Below are 14604 nucleotides of genomic sequence, written 5' to 3' on the forward strand. Positions count from 1 at the left end.
CTCTTCAACTTTTCAGATGTTGGCAACATATATGCTTTTTGAGAAAATAAGAAGTTCCCATTATCAAGATTTAAAAGAACTATTTGATTTCACACTATATATCTCATTGCAATTTCTCTATAAAGATCAGCACTGGTTGCAAAAAGTAGAGAATGCTGTTAAAAGGCAAAGGTTCTTTTGTCAGAAAGAATGAACATATTGCTTGAAGCTAAAACATCATAAGAGACCTTTAAAAGGTATAATTGGTCCCTACATGAAATGAACCTGAAAATGTTTTATGAAGTATTTGGCATGTCTGTCTTCTAATATTTATAGCACTGTGAATACTCACAATTTAAGCACTTTATTTGTCCTCAAATACTATTTATAAATTCTACAGTTTTAATTTAGTAATTTTACAGTTGAAAAAGATAGTTCTTTTTTCTTTTAGTTTTTCTACTGTCTTGGAGGTAAAGTGGTAATGGGTTGTTCTGACCCTGATAATGTCTTAGAATTTAGAGTGAATTTCATCAAATTTGAGCTTTCTCAGTTTTGTGTAATACAGTACTCCTTCCTGCTTTTAAGACTTTCACAGTTTTGCAAATAGTCTTTATGTTAACTTTCAAATTTTGTTCTATAAATATTTCTTACTAACTACAGTTTCATATTCACTAATGTCATAGAGCATCTACTGAGTGCCATGTATGGTTCACATTCTGAGGATGCAGAAATAAATATACTATGTTTTCTATGCTCCGCAAGTTCAGTTTGTTGCATAAGTTGGACAAATCAGTAGTAGTTGGTTGTTTTAGAGTGACAGGTGCTTTGATAGCAGTATACACTGAAGATTTTAGATGAATTAAGGCTCACACTACATACGTAACCAGCATTGCTTACTGGAGGATTGGGCCTGAACTAAGTCTTGAGGAATAAGTAGGATGAATAGAGGTTAAAAAAAGCATAGAAGTTAGAGACATTAATGTCCATTTGGAGAATTGCAGGTGAATAGCAATTTGGATTTCATGTGTGACTTAATATTTTAGGTGATACAGTAGGCTTTCATGAAAGCTCACATTTTTAGAGACTGTTATTTCTTGTGTGCCTAATTTAATTTGGGCCTTGAACTGTAAATCTGCATTAATGTGGGGGAACTGCTCAAAATTATTACTTAAAACTTAATAAAGTGTATATTTTATTAATATTTTAATTAAGTACAAAAGAGAAGATATTAGCCTGATATGAAATAATTCCCAGGCTTAGAAGTCCAGTTAGGTTTCAAAATCGAAATTAAGTATCTTTTTCTCAGTATTTATGCATCATGTTAAGAGTAACAATTATGAATTTCTTTAAAGCTCATAGTAAGTTTTTACTATACATTTAAAATTTGCTATTCTGAGAATTAAAAACAACTTCTTTCCAAACTGATTTAAAAACTAGTGGCCTGGTGCATGGATTCGTGCACATTGAAAGGAAATTAATTAGAAGAAAGCTTCGTTTACATTGCTGCAAAAAAATTAGTATATATAACAGTATTATAAAATTAAAATACAAAACATTTTAATATCGCTATTCGCCCTTTCTCTATAATAGAAGAGATGAAAGAAAACTAGTAAAATGTATATGAAAATAATATATAAATTGATTAATAAACAAACAATAACAACATGATATAAAAACAAAGACATGATATAAAAATAACAAAAACATAAAAACATTGATAAAAACAATGATAAATTGATTAATAAATAAACAACAGCAACATGATATAACAACAAAGTGCCAATAGTTGGTCTTCAGATACATTCTGGCATCGCATGTGATTGGCGCCAGTGAGAGCTTTATATGTATTGTGCATGTGTGAGTCAATGTTTATTTTGAAATTGCCAGCGTGTGTCATATGTACTGGCTGGTCAGTCGATTGGACAGTTGGATGGACATACGGTCAGTCACTTAGCCATTTATATATATACTAGAGGCCCGGTGCACAAAAATTTGTGCACTTGGCGGGGAGGGGGGTCCCTCAGCCCGGCCTGTGCCCTCTCGCAATCTGGGACCCCTCAGGGGATGACCACCTGCTGGCTTAGGCCTGCTCCCCAGGGAATTGAGCCTAAGCTGGCAATCAGACATCCCTCTGGCAGCCCGGCAGCCCTCGGGGGATGTCCACTTGCCAGCGGGAGCAGACCTAAGCTGCAGTCGGACATTCTTAGCGCTGCTGAGGAGGCAGGAGAGGCTCCCACCACCACCGCTGCACTGGCAGCCATCAGCCTGGCTTGTGGCTGAGCAGAGCTTCTCCTATGTGAGAGCGCCCTGACCACCAGGGGGCAGCTCCTGCATTGAGTGTCTGCCCCTGGTGGTCAGTGTGTGCCATAGTGACCAGTCATTCCCAGTCCTTCTGCTGTTAGGGTCAGTTTGCATATTACCCTTTTACTATATAGGATAGAGGCCTGGTGCATGGGTGGGGGCCGGCTGGTTTGCCCTGAAGGGTGTCCCGGATCAGGGTGGGGGTCCTGCTTGGGTGCCAGGCCAGCCTGGATGAGGGGATAATGGCTGTTTGTAGCTAGTCACACTCCCTTCAGGGTGGGGGTCCACACTGGGGTGCCTGGCCAGTCTGGGTGAGGGGCTGAGGGCCGTTTTCAGGCTGGTGGGTGACTGAAGCTCCCAACTTCTCCTTTTTTTCTTTTTTTTTTTATTCTGGGATTTATTTACCTTCTATGGCTGTCATTGGAACTGAGAGCCGGCTTTAGCTTTGAGGCTCAGCTCCCGCTCTGAGGCCTCGGCTGCTGAAAGCAGGTATCTGGGTTTGTTTGACTTCTATAATTGAAACACTGTTGCAGCTCCAGCTCTGAGGCCCGGCTGGCTGAAAGCAGGTTTCTGAGGTTTGTTTAGCTTCTATAATTGCAACATTGTTTCTTAGAGTGCAGCTCAGAGGCCGGCAGCGGCAGGCGGGGAACCTTGGCTTCCTCCATCACTGGAGCAAGCAAGCCTCCTGTTCGCTTCAGCTGCCTGGCTGTCGGCCGCCATCTTGGTTGGCAATTAATTAGCACATCGCCCTGATTAGCCAATGGGAAGCACGTCGGAGGTATGGTTAATTACCATGTTTGTCTATTATTAGATAAGATAAATGCCACTTTTTCAGCTAAGTAGATCAGACAGTATCATTAGTAGTTATATCTTGATAGGAGTCTTTTCATGATCTTAGATGATTTAGAAGTTTTCTGAATTTGAATATTAAGTAACATTTCATATAGTATTATTTAATATTTTTTCAAGGGCACAGTGAGGCCTTCTTTGCCATCCCAAACTCCATTTCCCACAAAGTGCAATAGTGCCATAGTTCCCATTTTAAAACATTCTCATATTGCTTTTCTTTTGGTTATGATACTTCCATTTTCATTACAGAAATTTGAGAAATTACTTTTTAAAATTCTCACATTTTACAGTTACATGTTATAACATCTCATTTATCTCAAGGTTATGTAATAGGAAACTAAAACTTTCTGATATCTCCTTGAATAAAACCAAATGTAATGTTCACCTGGCGAACCTAATCACCCTTCAGCTTTCAGTTTTTCATCCTTGGGGAGGCCTTCTTTGATTCCCTAGTTAGATTTTTCTGTTAAAGGTCCCTTAGCATCTGCACTTTCTTTATTCCACTCATCATTTTTGTATGATGTGTTTAATGTCTGCCTTTTTGCTATTCTGTAAGCTTCGTAATGAGCAGAGCCCCCCAAACAAACAGGCCACTAAAAAGGGTAAAGAAGTGTCGTTGCTCTTAATCACATTTCCTGCTTTTACAATCCCTCAGTACTCAATTCAGGGCTTTTTTGCTTTCTTGTAATATGCAATTTTTTAAAGTTTGGTAACCAAATGTAAAAAGACCTGGGGTACTCCTAGAAGCCATAAGAGAGTTGAAAATAAGAACAGAGGGAAAACAGTTAAAAGCAAATACAAAACTTTAAAAATAATTATCAGTTAAAGGCACCTTCGTGTTGTGATAAACACACTTAGAATCTTTCAAGACACCATTTGTTTTATATGTAGCTATGTTTTGTATTTCAGAAAGGTTTCTATCTAAAATGATACAATTAAAAAAAATTTAATCCTCACAGGATGAGGTGGTTTTTTAAAAATTGATTTGAGAGAGAGAAAAAACAACAACATTGATGTGAAAGAGAAACATCTGCCTCCCCAGGGATTGAACCTACAACTCGGGCATGTTCTGGGAGCAAAACCCAAGGTGCTCCAACCAACTGAGCCTTACTGGCCAGGGGCCAGGGCTACAACTAAAATTTTTTAATGTGTTACACTTTTGTTATTGGAAAGATATGTTTAATGAGGTGAAATACAGTAGGCCCTATAAGTATTTGAGTAAAATTAAGTAGAAGCAAATAATTATCTGATGATACAGAATCAATACAGTATCATATTATGACCTTAAATTTGCAGAAGTAGCTTTTATACCAAACATGTGCTCTTTATTTATTTAGCTGTGAAATGTGTAAAATTGAGTAACAACATGTGTTTTTTTTTTCATCAGTTTTGAATGAAAACATACCTGTTGCAATGATATGACAAAATGATATATTTCTGCAACCTCTATTCTGTTAAAGAGAGTAAGCTTAATCTCTTAGCATTTCCTAGTAACCTAGACTGAAAAAATTAGATTGGGGGTCATAATTACTTTTTTGCTAGAAGTGTATGCAGTGTAACAGATTGGGTGACCTGAAATAGATTATATTTAGTTTTGCTTCATGTATCTTCTAGGATAAAATTTCACTTTAGTTCTGGTTCAGATAAATTGCGTTTTATCTTAATATTGTAATCTATTGAGTTCTATAAGGGTAAGTACGTAGAAGAGCTAATTTCTTATTTTGTTGCTAAAATAAATATTAGTTTGCCATGTGTTAATTACAGTTTTAAACATAGAAATAGAACACTTATATACTAGGTAGCTTAAAATAGTAAGGTTTTATTATTTAATCTTAAAGACATTTATTTCTGTACTTTGGAAGTAGTGATTTGGAATTCTTAATACTAGAAATATGTCCTAGTTTCAGAACACCCACTAAGCAACTGTGGGAACTCAGCATGCTAAATGGCTTGTAGTGCTGCAGTATTTTTTAATTTTCCCCACCTCCTTTTATATAATAGCTTATTGTAGTACACACTGAAGATGAGTGTTTGGGCCAAGAACAGAGTTTATTGAAGCCCCCAAATATGTGAGACTGTGTCAGGCTTCGTGTTGGGCTCTGAGGACCTAAAGATGATCTTATGTAATAAAAGGCTAATATGCAAATCGACCGAACAGTGGAACGACCGGTCACTATGATGTGCACTGACCACCAGGGGGCAGACACTCAACACAGGAGCTGCCCCCTGGTGGTCAGTGCACTCCCACAGGAGGAGCGCCACTCAGCCAGAAGCCCTGAGCCTGGCTCATGGCTGGCAAGCCCAGTGGCAGTGGTGGGAGCCTCTCCCGCCTCCACCGCAGCGCTAAGGATGTCTGACTGCCGGCTTAGGAGCGAGCTGGCAGTCAGACATCCCCCAAGGGCTTCCAGATTGCGAGAGGGCGCAGACCAGGCTGAGGCGCCCCCCCCCCCCGAATTTTGTGCTCCAAGCCTCTAGTCAAATATAATGATGGCCAGTGAGTGAATGGTATAAATTAGGTGATAATATTTTAGGTTACAAATAAGGCATAAGAAGCATTGTTTTGGGGCTTGAGAGAAATGACTTTAAAAATGGAATCACTATTTTTGAAACAAATTTTTAAATGCTATTAAAATTTTAAAAATAACTGATATCAACATTTCCATGATGATTGTGTACATGACTTAAAATTTTCAGTGGAAATTATTTTAAACTTCTCTTCCAGAATGTTGAGCAACATTATGCCAGTCTATGAGAACCAGCTACTAAAACTGTTTGAAAACTAATTATAAAGAGTGAACTCTACTGCCCAGTTGGAGTGGCTTAGTTGGTTGAGCATCATCCCCTGCACCAAAAGGTTGCATGTTCAATTCCTGGTCAGGGCACATGTCTGGGTTGTGGGTTTGTTTCCTGGACAGGAGCAACCAATCCATGTTTCTCTTTCTCTCCCTCCTCCTACCCTTCCTCTCTTTCTAAGTTTGTCCTCAGGTGAGGATTAAAATAAAATAATGAAGTCTGTTAATTTATATACATTGTTCAAGAAACTATGTTTGTAAAGGCATTTGATAAAACAAACTTCTGTCAGGTTATTTTGTTAGTGAAAAAAAGGGACTGAGTTGATCCACACTAATTGTAATACCTACAAATGAATATTACAGTTAAATGTTTCAGTTTAAGGATTTTCATGATATGAAAAAGGAAGGACTTAAGCTTTAAAAGTCATCTATGTAATTCTTGTAAAGTTAGCTCTGAGAGCAATGCCTTAATTCAAGACTAATTATTCACATACAAAAACATAAAAAATCTTATGGCCTTTTCTCAACTGGAACTCAATTATGCCTGATAGTTTCATATATATGGGTATACTAGTATATATGTAATAATCAATATAATAACAAGGGTCCTGTGGTAAGATCTTGGAAGATCTTTTGTTTCATCGAAGAAAGTTGAAATTAAATTTAATATACTTGAAGTTTTGCTATATTATGCTCAGATTCTTTGAAAATTGATAATCCACAATAGTGGGTTCATGTCCTAAAAATAAAAACAACTTGTTAATTAGCCCATCTCTTTCCTGACTATACTACCCAGTTTTTATAAACTAACAATTTGATAATATTTGAATTGCTTCTGAGAGGAATTAAAATTAAGTATTGACAAGTAATGTTTTTTCTTTCTGGCATGTTTTAAGTAATTAATATATTACTTGCTACCTACAAATTAGGATCTATATTTTTGTGATGTAAGAATTTTTTTTTTACATCAAAGCTTCTATAAACTGTGGGAATCATATTTTTAGATTATAGTAATAAGACAGTAATAAGTTGGGAACTGATTGGGTTTAATGTGTTAAATTACAAAATAATAAAATGTCCTTTTATGGATATTCAAAAATATAAGCAACGCCTGCCTTTCTTTATTTTGAGTAGTTTTTGAAGGGAGAAATTCTTTATTGATCTTAGTTAAAATTGGGCCTGGCTGCTCAATGTATTTCTTTTGATCTTATATGAGAAAGATTTTTTGCTGTGGGATATTTAAAAATTAATACAGAGATAAATGAGAGATATTTTTAAAGCCCCAAATGTATTCTGTAAATCCTGTTTAACAACTGTCAAGGATAAGTAGATAAATAAAATAATTACTTGAGCATATGGTCTTCATCTAAATAGTTTCAAGACGTGAAAAAGGCTATTTGTTTTACAGTAAGGGGAACTTATTAAATACTGATTCTTAAATGTAAAATACCTACCTTGAGACCACACACTCTTCTAATCTTGTTACATATAGTACATTTATTTTTGTTTATGTTTTTCTGACAGTTTCTGATAAATAGTTTATAGAGTAAGTAATGGAAAGGATTTATAATCAGATAAGACCTAGTAAAGGAATGTGAGGTTTATACTAACAAAAATGAAACAGTTAAATGTAATCAACTTAATTTTTAGCATAAAATCATTTTTTTAATTGAAAATACTTTGAGCATTACAGTCATCTTAGTGTTAATAACCTAAGATAGCAATTACATTTTATCTCTTTTGCTTTACACTGATAAGTAACCAACTTATTGGTTTATTGCTAGTTTTCCCCTGATAAATGAAGAGTAAAGTATATTTTGGGAATACTTAGGGTCGTGTTTGACATGTTTTGAATTCCTTGGCAAGAAAAGCAATTTAAGCAATAATTCAGAGGTAAATCTTTTGGGGGAGTGTTTGTGTGGCTTAAGTTTTTCAGACAATGTTTGGTCAAGGATATTTGATGTTTACTGTCATATCTTAAGTTATATTGAGACATTTAAATCCCCCCTACAAAACCTCTGCCTTTTATTTTGATAACTTTGTTGGAGAATCTTGCAATTTATATACAGGTGAGTTGAAGTGTTGTACAAGAGAGCTGTAATCCCATTATGGCTTATGTTGTGGGTTGGGTAAACAAGAATTTTCAGTTCTTTGCTCAAAACTTGTTTGCCCAGAATCAAAATTATGTAAGTTCAATTTTTTTCTCATAAGAAGGAACACAGATTTCCTGAAAAGCTCTCATGTATTTGCTCTTGTATAAAATAAGTTAACCATGTCTTCTCCATGTCCATCCAAACTATTTCATCTTGCCTCCTCAGCAAAGGGAAAAATAAGGTGAATGAATTGGAAGGTGCTATGAGTTGTTGACAGACAGCTATTTCTTTAGCCTTCATGAAAACTACTCTTACCTCAGGTTCACTCATACTGCCTTAGAATGTGGTTTTTATTTTTTTAATTTTTCTATGATCAATAGTGTTCCCTTAAGCACGTTAATTTGGGGTGCTTTCTTAATCTTAGGTCTTCCAGTTTTGAGGATTCCTTTTTAAACTCCTGACCAACAAAAATATATAGCTTGATGTGATTTGGAGGGTAGACAGTTTATTTTGATCCTTTAAGCTACTTAATAGAATAAGGAGTGTTTCAGATCTTATAAAAAAGGAAAGTACAAGTGAAATCTTGCCATTTTTAGGTATTCATATCAAAATCAGAGTGATTTCTAGTTAATTTTAAGTGGAATATAGGGAAACTATGCATGAGGCAACTGTGTGTGTGTGGTGTGTGTGTGTCTTTTTTTTTTTTTTTTTTTTTTTTTTTTTTTTTGGTTAATCCTCAAGGATGGGTTTCCATTGATTTTTTAGAGAGAGTGGAAGGGAGGGGAAGAGGTAGAGAAACAACCAATTGATTGCCTCCTGCATGTGTGTCCTGACCAGGCCCGGGGGTTGAACCCTTGACCTGAATTAAACCTGGGACCCTTCAGTCTGAGGCCAATGCTCTATCCACTGAGCCAAACCAGCTAGGATGAGAAAACATTTTTATCTGTTTATTGTTCAGTTATCTTCATTCAGCAAGTGCTTATTGAGTACTTACTGTATGTTCAATAAAAAGTTCATGATATCTTTTAATTTGTAGAGCACTTTATAGAGTAAAAATTGTTTCTTTATGTAAGGAGGGCAGATTGTAGGGCAGATAAAGCCAAGTTAACATATATTTATAATTCTTTTAATAAATACAACTGCTATTATGTGTTAGGCATTATTTCTAAGTACTAGGATACAACTGAGAAAAATAAGGGTACCTATTTTCCATTACTTTAAATGAAGGAGTCAGACAACTAACCCAGTAAGTATAATCCAGTGTGATGCATGTTCTGATAAGGGGTAGTTTTAAGTGGAGGATGGGATATTCAGAAATGTTTCTGAGTAATCAAGAAAGGCTTCCCAGACCTCTGAGCTGAGATCTGAAGAATACAAGAATTCGATCAGTGAAGAATTGTAAACCAATGTTTCTGGCAGAAGAGAATAGCTTGTATAAAGTCCGGGGGGCAGAGATAGCAGGACCTGCTGTGACTAGAGTGCAAAGTGGGAAATATCAGAGTTGTGGCAGGAGAAGCAAGCAGGGGCCAGATCTTGAAAGACTCAGTAATTACTGCTAAGAAATTTGGATTTTATCCTGAGGGCTGTGTTTATGGAGGCCACCCACTCTTCCCTCAAGTGTTTTAAATTGTATAGTAACCCGATTAGATGTGAGTATTTGAATGATCACTCTAATTACAGTGTAGTGATTAGGTTAGGAACAGGATGGGGGAGTGGTTGTGGTAAGACCAGTTACAAAGCTATTGGAAGAAATTTGGTATTGCCTAGAGCAGAGTAGTGGCAGTGAGAATGAAGAGAAGTTGTAGTCAGGAGAAATTTTGGGAAAAGAATGGATAGGATTTGGTAATGATTAGGATGTCAGAACTGAAGGAGAGGTAAGAGTCAGGATGACTCCAGGAATCTTGACCTCCCCTCCAAACCTTTTCAGTTGCTTTCTCCTTAGCTATTGTCTTTTTTAATTAATTGATTGACCGATTTAAAAAAATTTAGAGGAAGGTAGGTAGAGAAAGAAAAACATGAACTTCTTGTTCACTTTTTATGCATTCATTTGTTGATTCTTGTATGTGCCCTGACGGGGGATCTGGACAGTGCTTTAACCAACTGAGCTATCTGAACAGGGCCTACCTGTTATCTTTTTTAAGAAGCCTTTACTGTTTCCCCCAATGTCCAAGACTGTTTTAGGGTCTTCTCTTTGTGCTGCAGCAATCCTTACCACACTGTTCTTTGCCTTATCCACTTGTTTGTAAGCTTACAGACAAGAACTGTGACTTATTATTGCATACTTAGCATCTTGAACAGTGCATGACACTTACTAGTATGTATGAAATAAACTGTTGACTGAATGAAAATACAGTTTTTATACTTATATAAATTTAAATATTTATAATTGGAGAAAAACTTTTTCTGAACTGCCAGTATCCAAAAATTGGTTTATAACTTCAGTGGATCAGATCCCTCCATGAACTTTTAAATATCTCTTGTACTATAATTCAAATCTGAAGTGCTGGATATATTTAGTTCTTCGTGGGCTATCATGGACTAATTTAAATGGGCTTTGATATTATGACCTCTTGTATTATACATTCAGATTTCCTTTATAAATGAAATTTAATTATCTTTATTCTTTCTCAGTTTAAAAGTCAATATAACCAAACTAGCACTTTTAGGGTTTTTTCTGTTTCAAAATGAAAATAGCTTTTTTTTATCCTTGACTATGAAAAGAGTGAATGCTGCTTATATACATTTAAAAAGCTGATACAGTCCTGACCAGTTTGGCTCAGTGGATAGAGCATCAGCCTGTGGACTGAAAGGTCTCAGGTTCGATTCCGGTCAAGGGCATGTACCTTGGTTGCAGGCATATCCCCAGCAGGAGGTGTGCAGGAGGCAGCTGATCGATGTTTCTCTCTCATCCATGTTTCTTACTCTCTGTCCCTCTCCCTTCCTCTCTGTAAAAAATCAATAAAATATATTAAAAGATAAAAAAAATAAATAAATAAAAAGTTGATACAGAGCCCTAACTGGTTTGGCTCAGTGGATAGAGCGTCGGCCTGCGGACTGAGAGGTCCCAGGTTCGATTCCGGTCAAGGGCATGTACCTTGGTTGTGGGCACATCCCAGTAGGAGGTGTGCAGGAAGCAGCTGATCGATGTTTCTCTCCCATCGATGTTTCTAACTCTCTATCCCTCTCCCGTCCTCTCTGTAAAAAATCAATAAAATATATTAAAAAAAAAAGTGATACAGAGATAAAGGAAAGCGAAAACCATCCTAATACATAACCATCATTTGATGGATATTTTTCTACACTTTTAAGATTTTATATGTATTTATGAATGCTATGATTAAGTTAAAAGAATATCAACAGAAAGGGAATTTTTATGATACCCATATTAATAGTTTCATTAATAGGAAAAGGTATTACTATCCTTCATACGAAGAATACTGATAACTAGTATATAGCATATAGATTGGGAAGTCATATATATTCTTCACAAAGTACACTATTATATTAAAAGCACTGGTAATTTCTGCTGTAAAAACACAGTTTAATTATGTTTGAAATACATCTTATCCTAAACCTATTTGACCATGGGACTAAATGTTGTAGAAATAGATTTTGGGAAATTTGGAGAATGTATTACTGAACATTTTCAGGTTAGCATGTTGTTAGGTATTCTAAAGCATGTGTTTGCATGACAGGATTATCTGTAGCCATGGGGACCTAATAAGGTTTTTAATATGGATAAATTAGAGGCCCGATGCATGAAATTTGTGAATGGGGAGGGTCCCTAGGCCTGGCCAGAGATCAGGGCCAATCTGTGGGGCAACCAGCAGGGCAATCAGGGCCCGCCCCCCCCAGCCCCCCCCCCAGGCACCTGCCTTGGCTGGCCTGGGGCCTGCAGGCTGGGGGCAGCACCTGCGTTGAGCACCTGCCCCCTGGTGGTCAGTGTGCGTCATAGCGACTGGTTGTTTTGCTGTTAGGTCGATTCGCATATTAGGCTTTTATTAAATAGGCTAGGATTGCCAGTGCCCATCATATATACTGGCTGGTTGGGCGCGTGCAATTGTTACCAGTGAGAGCTTTATATGTATTGTGCATGCACGAGTCATACCGTGCGCATCATACGTACCGGACGGTTGGATAGTTAGTTGGTCACTTAGCCTTTTATATACATAGATGGAAGCCCAGTGCACAGATGCATGCATCAGTGGGGTCCCTCGGCCTGGCCTGCGGGGATCAGGCTGAAACTGGCTCCCCGACATCCCCCGAGGGGGTCCCAGATTGCGAGAGGGCGGTTCTTGGCTGACACACCTTGGAATTGGGCTCCCTCTTCTTTGGTTCCGGGTGCATCACCCAAGAACCGCAGCTGCGAAGTCACTGCAGTTCGGCAGCTCCTACATTGAGCGTCTGCCCCCTGGTGGTCAGTGAGTGTCATAGCTACCAGAAGGTTGGCCAATCGCTTAGGCTTTTTAGCCTTTTATATATATACTAGAGGCCTGGTGCACAAAAATTTGTGCACTCCGGGGGCAGGAGAGGTCCCTCAGCCCGGCCTGTGCCCTCTCGCAGTCTGGTACCCCTCGGGAGATAACGCCCTGCTGGCTTAGGCCTGCTCCCGGGTGGCAGAGGGCAGGCCCAATCCCTAGGTGCAGCCCCTGGTTGGGCTCAGAGCAGGGCCGACTGGGGAGTTGGGGCGCCAGCCCCTGTCATGCACAGAGCAGGGCCGATCAGGAGGTTGCGATGCCACCCTCAGTCATGCTCAGGGTAGGGCCAATTGGGGGGTTGGGGCACCTTCCCCTGTCACACTCAAGGCAGGGTCGATGGGGAGGTTGCGGCGCCACCCCCTGTCATGCACAGAGCGGGGCCAATCAGGGGGTTGGGGAGCTCCCCCCTGTAACTCACAGAGTAGGGCTGATAGGGGAGTTGGGGCACTGCCCCCTGTCATACACAGAGCAGGGTGGATCAGGGGGTTGGGGCACCACCCTCTATCACCCACAGAGCAGGGACAATCAGGGGGTTGGGACGCCGCCGCTCTCACACTCAGGGCAGGGCCAATGGGGAGGTTATGGCTCTACCCCATCACACACACAGCAGGGCCCCTGGGGGCGGGGGTTGGGGCGCCACACCCTGTCACACACAGAGCAGGGCCGATCAGGGGGTTGGGGCACCGCACCCTGTCACACACAGAGTCGCAGGGTGGTCAGGAGGTTGGGGAGCTCCCCCCTATGAGGCACAGAGCAGGGCTGATCAGGGGGTTTGGGCGCTGCCCCCTGTCACGCTGATCCCAGTGCTGGGAGGCCTCACGGTCCCACTGATCCCGGTGCTGGGAGGCATATTACCCTTTTACTATATAGGATAGAGGCCTGGTGCATGGGTCGGGGCCGGCTGGTTTGCCCTGAAGGGTGTCCTGGATCAGGGTGGGGGTCCCCACTGGGGTGCCTGGCCAGTTTGGGTGAGGAGCTGAGGGCTGTTTTCAGGCTGGCAGGTGACTGAAGCTCCCAACCACTCCTTGTTTTCTTTTTTTTTCTTTTTTATTCTGGGCCAGCTTTAGCTCTGAGGCTTGGTTCCAGCTCTTAGGCCTCGGCTGCTGAAAGCAGGTATCTGGTTTGTTTGGGTTCTGTAATCGAAACACTGTATCAACTCCAGCTCTGAGATCCTGGCGGGCTGAAAGCAGGTTTCTGGGGTTTTGTTTAGCTTCTATATTTGTAACAATGTTTCTAAAACTGCAAGCTCAGAGGCCGTCAAGGCAGGCGAGGAATGTTGGAGTCATCCGTCACTGAAACAAGCAAGTCTCATGTTAGCTTCAAGCTGCCTGGCTGCCGGCCGCCATCTTGGCTGGCAGTTAATTTGCATATCTCGCTGATTAGCCAATGGGAAGGGTAGTGGATGTACGCTAATTACCATGTTTCTCTTTTATTCGATAGGATAGATAGGTGTTATATAGGTTACTCAGAAAGTAATTTTTGAACACCCCAAATTGGTCTTGGAAACTGCTTTAAGACTCAGCAAATTGGAGTCTTAGAGCTTTAGGTACCTATGAGATCACGTAGACCCCAAACACGTTTTTTTTTTTTTTGTTTTTTTGTTTTCGAATGAAAAAACTGAAACTTAGAAAGATAGCATTTGTCTAAGGTCACATTGTAATTTCTCAAAGGATTTGGAACCCAGATCTACAGCTCCAGAGATTTTCGTCTATTTTTTTTTTTAAATGCACCCTACCCCTCTCAACTCCCCCAATATATTACTTTTAATCACATTCCTTTTGAGAAAGAAATAGCTAGAAGATACCTTCATTTAATATGAGAATTGAAAATAAAGTTTGATATAAATTAAGGTGGGTCAAATTTAATGTAGATAGAACATCTCAGGTAAGTCTCTGGACATACAGTCCCCTCTTACTTGTCTGAATTACTCTCTTTCTCCTAGGCAAGAGAAAAAGTTTTGAAATATGAATGTACTCTTTTTTAAAAAATATATTTTATTGATTTTTTACAGAGAGGAAGGGAGAGGGATAGAGAGTTAGAAACATTGGTGAGAGAGGAACATTGATCAGGTGCCTCCTGCACACTCCCTACTGGGGATGTGCCTGCAATCAA

General features: G+C 39.3%; 1 protein-coding gene across 4 annotated transcripts in view; it reads left to right on the plus strand.

The window, feature by feature from the left end:
- Positions 1-14604, plus strand: part of SHOC2 (SHOC2 leucine rich repeat scaffold protein) — a 58841-nt gene that overhangs the window by 4961 nt on the left and 39276 nt on the right. The window lies entirely within an intron of this gene.

This window comes from Myotis daubentonii, chromosome 13, assembly GCF_963259705.1.
Source record: "Myotis daubentonii chromosome 13, mMyoDau2.1, whole genome shotgun sequence".
NCBI classification, from domain to species: Eukaryota; Metazoa; Chordata; class Mammalia; order Chiroptera; family Vespertilionidae; genus Myotis; species Myotis daubentonii.